The 15,202-nt window shown below is 31.5% G+C and overlaps 1 pseudogene; it reads left to right on the forward strand.

The window, feature by feature from the left end:
• Positions 1 to 408: 408 nt before the first annotated feature.
• Positions 409 to 1,740, forward strand: LOC149568595 (aspartic proteinase nepenthesin-2 pseudogene; annotated as a pseudogene).
• Positions 1,741 to 15,202: the final 13,462 nt, after the last annotated feature.

The following is a 15,202-nucleotide window of genomic DNA, read 5'->3' on the forward strand; positions in this document are numbered from 1 at the left end:
ATAGAAAACAACATTCGCTTTGTTTGGAATTTGGATCTCAACGGGGCCAGAAGATTCAATATGAAGCAGGAATATTGAGTGTACGAAAACACTAGGTAAGTGAAGGCGTGGACAGGGGAAAGAGCGATTTCTATCCTTTCTAGAACAATTCTAGAGAAGATGAGACGGTCACAGATAGAGAAAGCGGAATTAAATAAACTCATCCAATCAAGCGCATCTAAATAAGAGAATCGGTCCTGTTATTGGGACAAGTGGGGGAATATGTTGAGAGGAGAGTCAAAAACCAGTTTCAATTTCAGTAACGATCGAATTTAATTTAAGGCTCTTCCTCGCTCTCTATATAAACACCATATGGAGTGGTGTTGATGAGAGCAGAAAACGTTTTGCAGATTTAGAAAAGACAGAGAAATGGGGTACTGTTCAAAGGTGTTGGGTTTTGTGGTCTTGATATGCTTGGCTATTCCAATGATATCATGTTCTTCGGACAGACTATTTAGTGCTTGGCCCAAGTCCAGCAGCGATGAGAATGTCAAAGTAAGGGTGAACATGACGCGCAGATCAGAGCGAGAGTTGAGCTTCGCTGCGCGAATTCGTTCGGCTGTGGATCGAAGTAAGGGAAGAATGAAGAAGATGGAGGCGCACATAAGAGGTGAATTGGACGCTGAAACGCCGGTTCAAGTCGGGGATGGAGAATTTCTGATGAGTGTTGGAGTGGGAACGCCGTCTGTGAGCTTTGAGGCGATTGTGGACACGGGGAGTGATCTGATTTGGACTCAGTGCAAGCCTTGCCAGGAGTGCTTCTCTCAGCCCACGCCAATATTCGACCCCTCCAAGTCCTCCACTTTCTCCACAATTCCCTGCGGCGATTCTCTTTGTGACGCATTGGGGAGTACACAGACGGGATGCAGTCCAGATTGTACCTTTATGTATCAGTACGGCGATGGCTCCTTCACCAGCGGTGACCTGGCTTCGGAGACACTGTCAATTGGGAGCAGCAAGGTTAAAGGCGTTGCATTTGGATGCGGGCATGACAACGAAGGGCAGGGATTCTCTCAGGGCGGCGGTCTCGTGGGACTGGGAAGAGGTGGTCTCTCTCTCATCTCACAGCTCGGTTCCAAAGCAGAGAACATGTTCTCCTACTGTCTCTTGTCCATCGCCGACTCTTCTTCGGAGACCAGCCCTCTCTTTTTCGGGGAGGGCGCTTCCTTGAGCGGAGGCAAGACTTTGTCGCTCATTAAGAGCAGCGTCATTCCCACTTTCTGGTACATCCCTGTCACAGGGATCACCCTCAATGGTAAGGCCGTAGATATTCCTCCCGGAACTTTTGATCTGCAGCCGGACGGCAGCGGAGGTATGATCATCGATTCCGGAACCACAGTGACCATTCTGGACGAGGCTGCCTACTCTCCTCTCAAGACAGCCATCCAGTCCGCCATTCACCTCGCTCCTGTAGACGGCTCTTCCACAGGCTTGGATCTCTGCTACGGGACATCGTCCACTAAGGACCTCGCCCTGCCGACCCTCACCTTCAACTTCAAGGGCGCCGTGGATTACGAGCTCCCAGCGGACAACTTCTTCATTCAGGTGTCTCAAGACCTTTCCTGCCTCGCAATGTTGGGCGTGCCCTCGGGGAACATTCCTTCCATCTTCGGCAACATACAGCAGCAAAATTTCCACATCCTCTACAACGACGCTCACAACACGCTCCCTTTCAAGCCCACCAAGTGCGACTCTCTCTGAACATTCGTTATCCTCCTCCTCTTCTCTGTCTCTTTCCCTCTCTCTCTCATTTTAATTCAACTTGGAATGCTTCTTGCGCTTTCGTTATCCTCTCCCCTTTGCTCTGTTTCCGAGTTTCCCTGTTACTCTTCTGCACCGTCGGTTGCTTTCATTCATTTTCGAATGTAATAAGTGATCCTGTCTCCCATGTAATTATAAATCTTTATAATTTAACTTGGTTTTCAATTTAACTAGATTTTTTTTCACTAAATATTCAAACATAAATAATCTCCTAAGCATGCAGAAATTAATAATTATATGTAACAATGTAGTTTTGTTTTACCAGCTTTGTTGAAGAGTGATATTAGAGTAGAGCGTATTGGTGACGTTATTCTTCTGAGGAAGTATTCAATTTCAGAAGCCAAAATTTTATAGAAAACAATATATCTGTATGAAAGATCCTCATGATAGATCATTAGTCTCAAAAAGAGTTATATATCTTCTTTCTGAATAGTCTTATTAGGAGACAACAAAGAATTTCTCATATTTCTAGATATAAGATTGAAATACTTCCTTTGACTTAATTACGATTCTTTTTAGTATTAGTAATGAAGTTGAAGTTTTCAATTCACTTAGTAGGAAAATAATTAGGATATTTAAAAACTAAGCTTGTGTTGAAAGAGGAATTATATGCTTTCCTAGATGAGAATATTTCATTCATTTAAGACTTTTCTTAAAAATCTTTTTATTTATGCCTTGACTACTTTTAGAATTTTGAAAATGTTATTTGTTAAAATTGAAAGGTTGTAGTGTTATCCATTTTGGTAAAGGGCAAACATAAAGAGGAGTCAAAACCACGTATGACCTAACTATGGAGAGGATGGAAGAAAAGTAATGAGTGGAAACAAATTGTTCACAAAAAATACTTTAGTTACTATTTCTATAGTAAAAGAAACATTGGTTGATGGGAGCCCTAAGTCATCTTTCTCAATTTAATGGAAATTTCTTTTAGGGAATAAATCATTGGCCTCTTAATGTTTGAGGTATTATGTGGAAAATGAAAGGAAAATTCATTTTAGTGAGGAATGATAGATGGGTGATATCATCCTAGTTATTCATTATTTGATTGGTCGAAACCAATAGCCTTCTATAAGGTAGTTTGGTGTATATGCTATGGATTCTATTTATAACCATATATATCTCAATCTAACTAAAGTGCATCCTTCTCTTAATATCCTTTAGGAATGAATGAGATTTGTGCATATCCCTATTTCAAATTATGAAATTTTAGCTTTTTTTTTTGCTACAATATATCAATCTACTAATAGTTATACACTAAATCCTTTTGAGCTATGAAGTAACCAACAGAACAATAGGACAGTCTTGACCTCATTATCCTATGGATAGATCTAACTAAATGTAGCCAAATTTTCAAGATATTGAATTTATTCATTTGGTTTGAGAAGCTATTATCTTTTGACATCTTTGAAATCAGATTATTTATTCATGAATAACGTGTTGTTCGATACAAAGGCCATTTCATATAGGTTTGATGAATGATTCCATAATAATTTTTTTATTAGTCCTCTTGAAACATTTTAAAAGGATCATTAGATAAAGAGAGAATATTATAGCCACCTTCTTATAATCTTGTTTGTATTATACTTTATCTAGCACACTTACATTTTTTATTGAGAACTTTTTCTAGATTATGGTGTTAGTCACTTCCACATTCCCAATTCCTAATTCTATCATAAGAATTTCTCAATCATCCATTTGTGTGTGTCCTTAGTTTCTTATTCTATCCAAACAATTAGCTGGTCACTTTTCTTAAACTCCAATATTAAATGTTAAATTGTATACATAAATGAACACCCAATATTCAGAGCAATTTTATTTGTTCAAATAGCACTACATCTCATAAAATCTAGTGATTTGCCCAAAATGACTGCAGCCAAAATAAACTAGGTTTATCTCTTTTGTTAATTGACTATAGAAATACAAATCACTATTAAAATGTCTAGGATCTCTAACATATACAAACCTAGTCATATAATAATAAATTGTGTGCCTATCATTAATATATATATTTAATTAAGGTCATGTTTAATTGGTATGAACCATTCAAAACATTTCTATTCCACATCCATAGAGATGAGGAACTTGAAAACATGAACATTTTTCTCAAATAAAACTTAGGGTTTCCAACTCCTTTCATAGAAGGTTTTAATTTTGGCACACACAGATAAGTGGAGACAGAAAATTAACACAAAATATATAGCCACATTTCCTTTGTAAAGTCAGTGTCCCAAATGTAAATATTAAATGAGAAGGGTATGTGTAGGATCATGGTGGGCCAACTGTGGCCTTAAATGGCACTAAAAAATTTGGACATTGGTATTAGTCAACTTGATGTGAAATCTTGAACTAGTCATGCATGTTATATCAAAAGTTTGTAAGAATAGTTTTTATAGTAAATTGAATGTAGTTTCTAAAATTCTAGCCATTTTTTATTATAAAAATAAGAATTTAATTGGTCAAAATTTGGAATTTCAATGCAAAATTACAAAAGAGATCACAAAAAGATAAGAAGTAGATGTATGTATGACCACCTTAATCAAAATAAAATGATAATATATTTCTTTAGGATGCTAGATACAAGAAGTTGATGCATACCTGGATTTGATGCATTCTTTTTGTAATTTTATTCTAAGTAAATAATAATTTATGAATTTTGAGCTACAACAATTTTTGGAATAAAAAACTCTGACATCTGACCACCTTAACTCTTTCAAAACTATACAAAACTACAATTTGTTTTTGTTTTCTGCATAGTAGGAAAACTATAGAATGTGATGCATCTCTTTTATTTTGGAAAGGTTATACCATTTTAAAGTCTTTTTTTTCAATCAATATGTAAAAAACACTTTATAAATAACTCCATTAGAAAATAAGTAATGATTACTTATTAAACTCATAATTTGATAGCAATTATATCTATGGAAAACTAATAATGTCCTTAAGAAACCCTTTTTATTTCATTAAATGCAAATGAAAAGTTATTTTTTTCATATCACCACTTTTAGGGCCCTTGTGATCCTACACATATCCAGCAATGAAATGAAATCAAAGAAGATGGAATACAAAACAAAATGTATTTATCGTAGTTTGACAAAACTTTCCTATGTCCACATGCAAGCAAAGAATCACTATATTAATCAATTGATAAATCTATTATATGATGGTCTATGTCTATTTATACATTTACATATCTTTGCTTCAAGCGAAGAATTTCACAAAAGGTGAATAGTCACAATGATAGTTGGGCTTCATATCCCAACAATCTTCCACTTGAAGGCCAATCAACAAGTCATGCACTAAGATTCCTTGCATTTCAATTTCCAATCTCAAAGAAGAATGAGGCATTATGAAGATATCAAATTTTCCAGAACTTATTCTAGAACAATCCAGGTGAGGGTAAAAATACAAAGTTGTGTCACCTTTCAGGTTGACTTATAAGAATGACTGAAATTGTGTATTTCTATCTAAAAATCAATTTTGTATGAACACATCATCTTGATAAATTTATCATATCTAAGTTATATATGGTCTCACACTTTTCTAATTGGAAATATCTATTAAATGCATGTTTTATACTAGTTTGTATCTAATTACTAAAAAAATTAAATTATTTCATAAAACTGACATTTGAATAACTCTTACTATTTTTAATGATATTTTTTAAATAACATATAAACATCATTTTATAAATCTCAAAGTGAAGAATATTCTCATATAGAGTTCATAGTGTATTAATTAGATATAGTATATTGTCATTAAAAAATTATACAAGTACATATTTTAACACTCGAGAATATGTCAACTTTGAGAAAGAAAAAAATATTAAATCATATCAAAAAAATTTAAAATTATATGAAATTCTAGAGGAGAGAGTCCTCTTCAAGAATGTATAATTTTTCTTTTGGTTAGAATAGATAGATTTTTTGAAAAATGTGGTGGGAGATGAAAACTATCAATTTGAGGTGAGTTGAAATTTGAATCATTGTAAAAGAGAATATATATCTAAAGATAAATTTTATTTTTGATTTTTCTAGATACATATGATATCTATAACATAATCTAAGATCAAAGGGAGATAAGTTTATTTCCATATAGTTTTGTGGTGGGAACTAGACCCCAAATTTTTAGAATTTTTCAACAACTAAAAAGTTATCTTTAAAAAATAGGAAAATATATCAATTTTATACCAAATAATTATTAAAAATTAGGATCCTAACCTTCATCCATTTCTACACATTTCATTATTTTACTTCATTTTACAATTATAAATAATAATAATACTAGTTTTATGTTATTTAAGGTGAACAGTTAGAATTTTGTTAGCCTTTTCCTTTGTAAAAGGGTGACATAGGTTTGTACTTTTACCTGTGAGTGTTCTATCAGTCGTCTTAGAATAAAAAATGTATGTTCTTATGAAATATGCAAGCACAAACTTTTTCGTCAATCCATAACTGAAAACTCTACCTTTTATGGATTCAAATCTACTTTTTTTCCATCTACAACATGATCTCCAATGCAAACTGGAGTATCTCGAAGATCATTATTATTTGATTCAAATACCCAACAATAAAAATGTAGTTCCTATATTATTCCATGAATTTTTGAAGTTTCCTTTCCAACTTTCTGCACCATAACAATGTTCTATATCCGTTAATTTTTCTTCAAACATCTCTTCAACTTGACTGTCACATATGTATATATATAAGTATATATATACATACACACACACACACACACACATATATATATATATATATATATATGTGCACATACATATATTTGTGTGTGTGTATAAGTATGTATATGTGTATATATATATATATATACATACATAGATACATATGTATATACACATACATATAGACATGTATGTACACATACATGTAGACATACATATTGTAATGCCCCACCAAGGGATCCAAAGAATTAACCTAAAATTTCACTAAGTTTGGTAGAATTTTTATTTATTTTTAACATGAAAGTTAAACTATTCACAACATGCACATAGTAACGGAAGCAATAACAAACATTCAACTTAAAGTAAACATAAACATACATACTAGGTTACATTCCTTAAGGATCCCTTAACATTGAATCACTATTAAATTAACTAATATTAATTCCATATAATACCACATCCACATGAAATAATAATGAAAAGTTCAACATTCTTAAACAATATACTTTTGTTTTGAATGTCCCTTAGTAAATTACATTTCAGGATGCTCAATCATCCACTATACATGTCATAGGGTATGAAAGGCTTAAAAGAATATACACGTGCGAAATAAAGTACATCATCCTATTTTAATCTATGATGCAAGTGCAATAAAGTAAATGAAACCAAATACCATACATGAACATCAACATAGAAAATATAAACATCCATCATAAAAGATAACCAATAATCACAACACATAATTATCTAAGTGCATGGTTCCTCCCAATTGTAAATAGCATCGTTAGACCATCGTAGGTCCTAGCCATCCCTCTGTGCATAACATCCCAAGTTACTGAAGAGATCATTGGTATTATCTTAGTAGGAATGTCACTCCTAAAACATACTACATCATATGCAGAAAGACATCTAATCATGCAAAATAAAGCATAAGATAACATCATCCAACATATGCTAATCATCAATATAAGGATACATGTCCACCATCATAATCCATGAATAGAATGAAGATAGATGCCAACAAAGAATGCATTAGCCACGGTGTCTCAAATGGATCTCAAATGGTAAGAGTGAAAAAGCACTACCATCCGACCACGTGGAACCTAAATGGTCCACTCCCACCATGCTGAGGAGATAATCTCAAGTTCCAAACAGTTTATCAAATCACATAGCACAAATACTTTCTAAGTCTAGGAATCCCAAAAGTTTACTAACTCAAAGGTTCCAACCACAAACTAACATCTAATCCTAGAGGCACAACAAAGACATGTAGGAAGCCTACTATGCAAGCGGGAAAGTGTCATCACATGGATCATGCTAGAATTACCCTGGCAGTCTCTCTATAGACGTTGGCCCCCTAGTGATCCCTATTCGGCCACTAGTATCCTCTCATATCAATGAGGCATACTATGAAATGCAAGGTCACAACCAAGCGTTCTCTCTGCTCCCATCCTAGTCTGTACTAGCACTCAAGGCATGGGCGAGAACAAGCAATTATCTTATTAGGTTTATTTAAGTCAGTATTAGGTGTAATGTTTTCACTTATTAAACAATTTACAATGAGTTACCCTGGCAGCCACTTAGGGCCCTGGCCCCCATTGCAAGCCACTTCCCGACACTATAAGTAGATAACCTACCCTAAGCTCATGGAATCATAAATCACAAAATTACCACAGTCCTATACAAGTGACTAGAAAAATACCAAAAGATAATCCACAATAAGATCATCAAATCTCCATGAGAAACTAAAAAGCTTCCATAGATAATCATGACCACAATAGTTCTCTATTGGCAACTGAAGGTATCACTGATAACCACAATATCCATTGGTTCTCAACAAGCAACCAAAATGGCATATCAAGAAAATAATACTAATTGAAGACTCCAAAATGGTCAAGTCAAAACATGTCACAACATGACATAATCAAGATTAGATAAACAATTCAATCCCATCAAGGTGATTGGAAAGTAATTCAAATACAACTGATCAATACTCATAAATGGTTACATATCTCACAACTTACACAAGAAGACCAGAAATAATATCAATCAGTAAACCACACACACACACCATAGAGCATGCCATCACATAACTAGGGTTGGGTTTTAAAAAAGATCAAGATCAAAAGACATCATCATGACATCACAATCATAACCCCCGAGCCTCTGGTAGATGTCCTATAACTGGTCAACCAACTATTCAACCCAAAAACCCAAAACAAATAGCATAGAAGAAACACAAAATACAAGCACATGTTTTGGTTCGCTAAAAATTGCATAGTTGAATTAAGTGTGGAGGTTTCAGTTTTCATTTAAAAGTTGAGAATCAAATGAAGGAACATTATTCGTCTTCCTTATAACCAACCTATGTATTAGTTTTAATAAGTTAAAGATTTTCCCATGACTCTTACAATTTAATTTTCTAAATTTTCTAGGAATTTACGTTATTTTGGTAATGAATTATCATTTCCAAATAACACAATTTCTTTTCTTTTCTTTTCTGAGAACCCAAAAATAATAATTTAGATGACATAAATATTTCATTTATAACATTCCTGTTAACCTTAATTAGACTAAAGTCTAATTAAGTAAATTCATTAATTTTTTAATATAAAAATATATTATTTATTTAAAATTTAATTAACTTGAGTATTAAAATTTCATTAATATTATATATATATATATTATTAATACACAACAATTATTAATATATAAAATTGAATCACAAAATTCAATTCATAGTACATATAACATAACATAATTTTTTTTTAAAAAAAACTTAACTAAATGCATATCTCCTACTGCCACGATTATGCAGTACCTTGTTGTCGCAGGGCCTGAGGCGATAGCAGGTACAGAGTACCCCTGTCATCGCAGTACCTGTGAGAGCAAGTACTCTACGACTTGAAGAATGTGTGGGGCACGGGTTTTGTCCCTCCCACTGCATTTTTTAATCATAATTTTTTAAACGTTTTCAATAAATGTTTTCCCAAGTGCGCTCAAAATTAAAGTTTTAAAATGCAGCAATTTAATATATATAATTTTAACGTTTCCACATTTGTCTTAAAGAACTTACACACACGCACATATATATATATATATATATACATACATATATATACATATATACATATATATACATACATACATATATATATACATATATATACATACATACATATATATATATATATATATATATATATATATATACATATATATATATATATATATATATATATATATATATATATATGTATGTATATGTATATGTATATCTATATATGTATATATATGTATATGTATATCTATATCTATATATGTATATATATGTATATGTATATCTATATATATATATATATATATATATATATGTATATGTATATTTCTATTTAGATTCACCTATTCAATCCTTCTAATAGGTTTTTTCTATAACATTTTAAACCCTAATGCCATAGATTCCTCATATCTATGCATGTGGGGGTCTCTCATATAGAAATTTAACTACCCATGACAAGAATGCATACAACCAAGATATTCAACACATGAAATCTTCAGAAAGCATTCAAAAGACACGAAGAAGATAGGAAGTGCAAGAAGCAAAATATCATATGCAAAATCACGAGTATCTACCTGGACACTGATGCTAAATCACTTCTCCTTAGAATCTGTAGAGCAAGCTCCTTCCTTCTCCAACGCTCTCGAGTCCTCCAAACATGCTTCCCGAGCTTCTAGGAGTGCCTCAATATAAAACATTCTCAGGAAGCACCTAGAATGTCTCTAGAAACAACTAGAAGATGTTGACAACTAAGCACGAGTCTTTTCCAACCTTCTAGATGAGTCACAAGGTTGTAGACACCATGTGCTTAATTTGTGTGCTAGCTCATGTGTTGTAAACATACATGCAATCAAGGGGTGCACTTACTCCTAGATAAACTTATAACTTTTATATTAATTCTTTTATTATTTGTATTATTATTATTTTTATTTATTATTTATTATTATTTTTATTATTATTAATTTTAGTTTCTTTTATTTAATTATTTTTTTCATTAATTTCCATTTAATTAATTTTAATCAAAATATCTAAAGATCATGATATTATATTAATTTTCTCCAAAATAATTAAATTATTAATTAAATATTTTAATTTTAGACTTAATTAATAGAAAATTCACCATAGACCTCCAAGATAAAATATGAAAACCCATCAAGAAACAATCCCTACAAAATCAGTCTAAAGGATTAAAATAAAAAATTATGTCATCTGACATATTCAAAAGGTAAAATATATCGAATACTTGTCCTACCTTTCTAGGACAATTGGTTTAAGGGTTTAGGATTTGGACTTGAGAATTTATCTCCCCTCTCTTACCATTGAGATAGTGCAATAGGGTACGCTCATCCTAGCAATTCAGAGAAGTCAATACCCGATACTTGGAACTTACATAAAATACATGCATGTACATACAATATATATATATATATATATATATATATATATATATATATATATATATATATATATATATATATATATATATATATATATATATATATATATATATATATATATATATATATGCTAAGCTAAACAAGCAATGGTAGGAAGTGGTGCATCGTGTAGATCTCGACTAGCAAGTGACTATGACTCCCTTCCTTAACCACATCATAAATGCCATACATAAGAAAAAAACACACACACCATACACATGCAAGTATGGGGTAAGTATCCATAAGAAAACACGTGTGATAATAAACCATCTAACTAATCATCATCAACAATTGAAAATAATGTAATAATCATCATGCATACATGAAATGTAGAGTCTAAGTAATCTCATCACATATCAACTTAATCCATAACACAATATCTGATAGTCTCAAAGGGTCAGTGCAAGAAGTTGGGTCTCACTTTTGGCCAAAAAGTGGAAGTGTTTTTCCTGTTTTTGAAATATTTTGTCAATTGATGCCAAAATTTGAGCCATTTAGAGATTAAATATTAAAAAACTTCAGAAATAAAAACTGTAGTGCCTAGAATCTTCTTTTTGAATATGTAATTTATTTGTATACACATATGATAGATTATTTTTTTGGTATGGATCTTTAAAAACCACTTTTTCAAAATGCCTGTTTCAGGACCATACCACGCTCATGTATGGACACCATAATTTGACACAAATGAATGAATTTTTGTGAATCCTTTTAAATGGAGTTACCTGACACACCAGAGATTGATGAGAATATTTTTCTTGAATTTTTTAACGATTATTTTTTTTTTAAATTAATTTTTAATTGGCTATAAAAGAAAATTTTAAAACCTCTCGTGTATGGACACCATAATTTAATCAAAATTTCACTTTTTTCAATTTTTTTTTTTAACTTCAAAAGAATTGAATGTAGATTGATGACATATAAATTAATTTAAGAAAAAATATAAAATAAAAAAGTTATTAAAGTTTTAGTGAACGTTACTATTTTACATTTAGGTACCACCTTTGATTAAAAAATAATAAAAAATAGTAAATAAAAACATTACTCTATAAAATTTATATTTTTGAAATCAGGACAGTGAGAACTCTAATGGGTTTTTGTTTTGTAAAAAAATTTGATCAGGAAGACCCTCTAAAAATTATGGCAAGACATGAATTTGTCAGTTCAATGCCTTAGCCAAATCTTAAGAGGCCAAGGCATAGGCTTGGTCTCACCAAGCCTATCCCAAACCAAAATTTGAGGCAGGAAAAAAAATCCCGCTTCGTGTTGTAAGAAACGGGCACCCGTTATTTGAATTTCAAAAAAGGGTACCTGTTTTGAAAAGCTAAAAGCGACATGTAAAATCCGCCAAAAATTTAAAAAATTGAATTTTTAAGAAATGGGTACTCATTTTTTACTTTTAAAAAATGGGTACTTGATTTTTAAAAAATGGGTACACATTATTTATTTTTTAAAAATGAGTGCCTGTTTCTTAAAAAATTTTATTTTTATTTTTTTGAGAAACGGGTACCCATTTTTGAAAATAAAAAATGGGTACCCGATTTTAAAAAAAAATGGGTGCCCGTTTTTTAAAATCGGGTACCCGTTTCTAAGAAGTTTCATTTTGCGGATTTGACTTCCACGAAATTGTGACCCAACTTTGTGCATTCACCCCAAAATAGTGCTACTAACCATCAACATAAAATTGGTCTAATAGAGTTTGACCATGATAGCAACAATGTATCTAAAAAAATGTAAAACGAGGGTAGGCACTACACATATAGATATGTATATACACATACATATATATATACACAAGTAAACAATATATATATATATATATATATATATATATATAAACACATACACATACACATACACATACATATAGATATACATATACACATGCATACGTATATACAAATACACATACATAGATCTGTGTCACCTTTTGGGATAACTTTGAAGATCTGGCATGACCGAATCTGATAAGATACCTTTCGATCGAAATAATTCTGATTGAATCCACATGGCTATGAGCAGATGCCACATGGTTTGTCCACCTATGCGATGTTCTGACCGAATTAGAAAAATTGATTTCTGTCGAAACACAAAAAATTATATAAGCTGCAAAATATTCAATCCACAACTCTTTTTTATGAAACGAGTTGCTTAGAATTGCAAAGGGGGAAGGGCTACAAGAGTAATTCGCTCGAATCAAGTGTGTTAGCAAATTTTCCCAGTTTTTTTAATATGTTTTGAGTTTTATTTTATGTTTCCTTATGTTAAAATATGGTTTTTAATGTGTTTTTTTAATGTTTTACAGTTTTAAACAATTTAAATATTTTTAAATTATTATACATCTATGTTTTTAAGTAGTGTATTAATTTTTAAATAGTGTAATATTAGACAACTTAGAAAAAATATTGAAATTTAGTAAATTTTAGACATTATTAGAAAAATTAGATAAATTGTAAAACATTATTTAGGGAAAATAGTAGGAAATTATATAGAAAATATAATAAATATTAGAACAGTTAAACTTTTGAAATTTTAAAAAATAGTAGAAAATATTTATTTAATATAGAAAATTATTTAGAGAGAATATTAGAGAATTTAAACATTTTTATTTTGTTTTTGGTAGAAATCATTAGAAATTGTTAGGTAAAAGTTTAGAAATTACTATTTGAAATATTTGATAAAAATCAAAAAAAATTATTAAATAGTACAAGCATTTTTCTAGCATAAGTAAAACTTTATCATTGAAGAAATGAAACTGGTAACTAAAACTATCAAATTGAACTAAATTAGACTCTACCTCTTAAACAATTAAATTCTAATGAAAACCTTAATATTGAACCTTATAAATTATAGGCAAGAGGGGAACTTAACATTGAATGTAATTAAACCACAACATTAAACCTAATCAAACTCTAACTAAAATTGTAACATTGAACCAAATTAGTCTCTAACTCCTATATTGAACCTTAAATCCAAATATGTTGACCTAAACCCTAAACTTTTAACTCTGTGTCTCTCTCTAACTCCTAAACCAGTCTTAAGATGTTTACCAAAGGCTCAAGAATTTTGTGTGTGTGATGTCATGATGATGATTTGATCTTGATCTTTTAAACTCGACCATGGTAATGTGTTTGGTATGATTTATGATGATTTTTGATCTATTGTGTGTTATTGCTTTTAGTGTTCTTGTGTGATAACGAGATGAATGGTATGACATATTTGACTTAACCTTTGAGTCTTCGATCAGTTGTTTTTGGATGCTTTCTAGTTGCTTGTAAAGGACTGAGGTATTAACTTGAATTTTCTTTTGATGCTTTACAACCACTTGTATAGGGCTGAGGTGAAACTATGATTCTTTGATTTGTACTTTTATGAGCTTAGGGTGGGTTATCTATATTTAATGTCAGGAAGTGGCTTGCAATAGAGGTCGGAGCCCAAAGTGGCTACCTCAGTAACCTATTACAAGTTATTTTAATAAATGAAAACACTACACTAAATGAGAGTAAAATTAACCTAATAAGAGTCTTTATCCTTCCTCTCCCATGCCTTGAGTGCTAGTATAGACTAGAATGGGAGTAGAGAGGATGCTTGGTTGTGACCATGCATCATTAGTATGCCTTGTCAATACAAAAAGATACTACTGACGTATAGAGTCACTAGGGGGTCGGGGTCAAGTTAGATTGCTAGGGTAACTCTAGAGTTGATTCATGCGATGACACTTGCCCACTTTCATAGTAGATTTCCTATGTGTCTTTGTTTTCCTTTGGGTCCAAATGTCGATTTATCTTGAAACCTTTGAGTCATATTACTTTTAGAGTTTTTCCCTGACCTAGATATTACTTTTGATTTTTTGGATTGATATCCTATTTGGGACTTGAGACTATTTCCTCAAAATAGTGGGAGTAGACTTTTTTGGGTCACCAAGAGGTTGAGTGGTAGTTTTTTTTACTTTTACCATTGAAATCCATTCATAGATGTCATAGCTGGAGTTATTTGTTTTGCATTTTCTTTCATTATATCTTTGTGTGTTCTGATGGATAGTTATATCTATTTGATGGATGATTTTACTTATTGTGTTGTATCTTATTTCATGGATCCAAAAGGGATTATTAAATCTATTTTATAAATGTATATTCTTTCAGCCTTTCATACCTTGTGACATGTACAGTGGATGATTGTGCATTCCAAATTTATTGCCAAGTGGCATTTAGAATAAATGTATATTATTTA

Source organism: Cupressus sempervirens, chromosome 3, assembly GCF_028749045.1.
Source record: "Cupressus sempervirens isolate cs-2001-9-10 chromosome 3, ASM2874904v1, whole genome shotgun sequence".
NCBI lineage: Eukaryota > Viridiplantae > Streptophyta > Pinopsida > Cupressales > Cupressaceae > Cupressus > Cupressus sempervirens.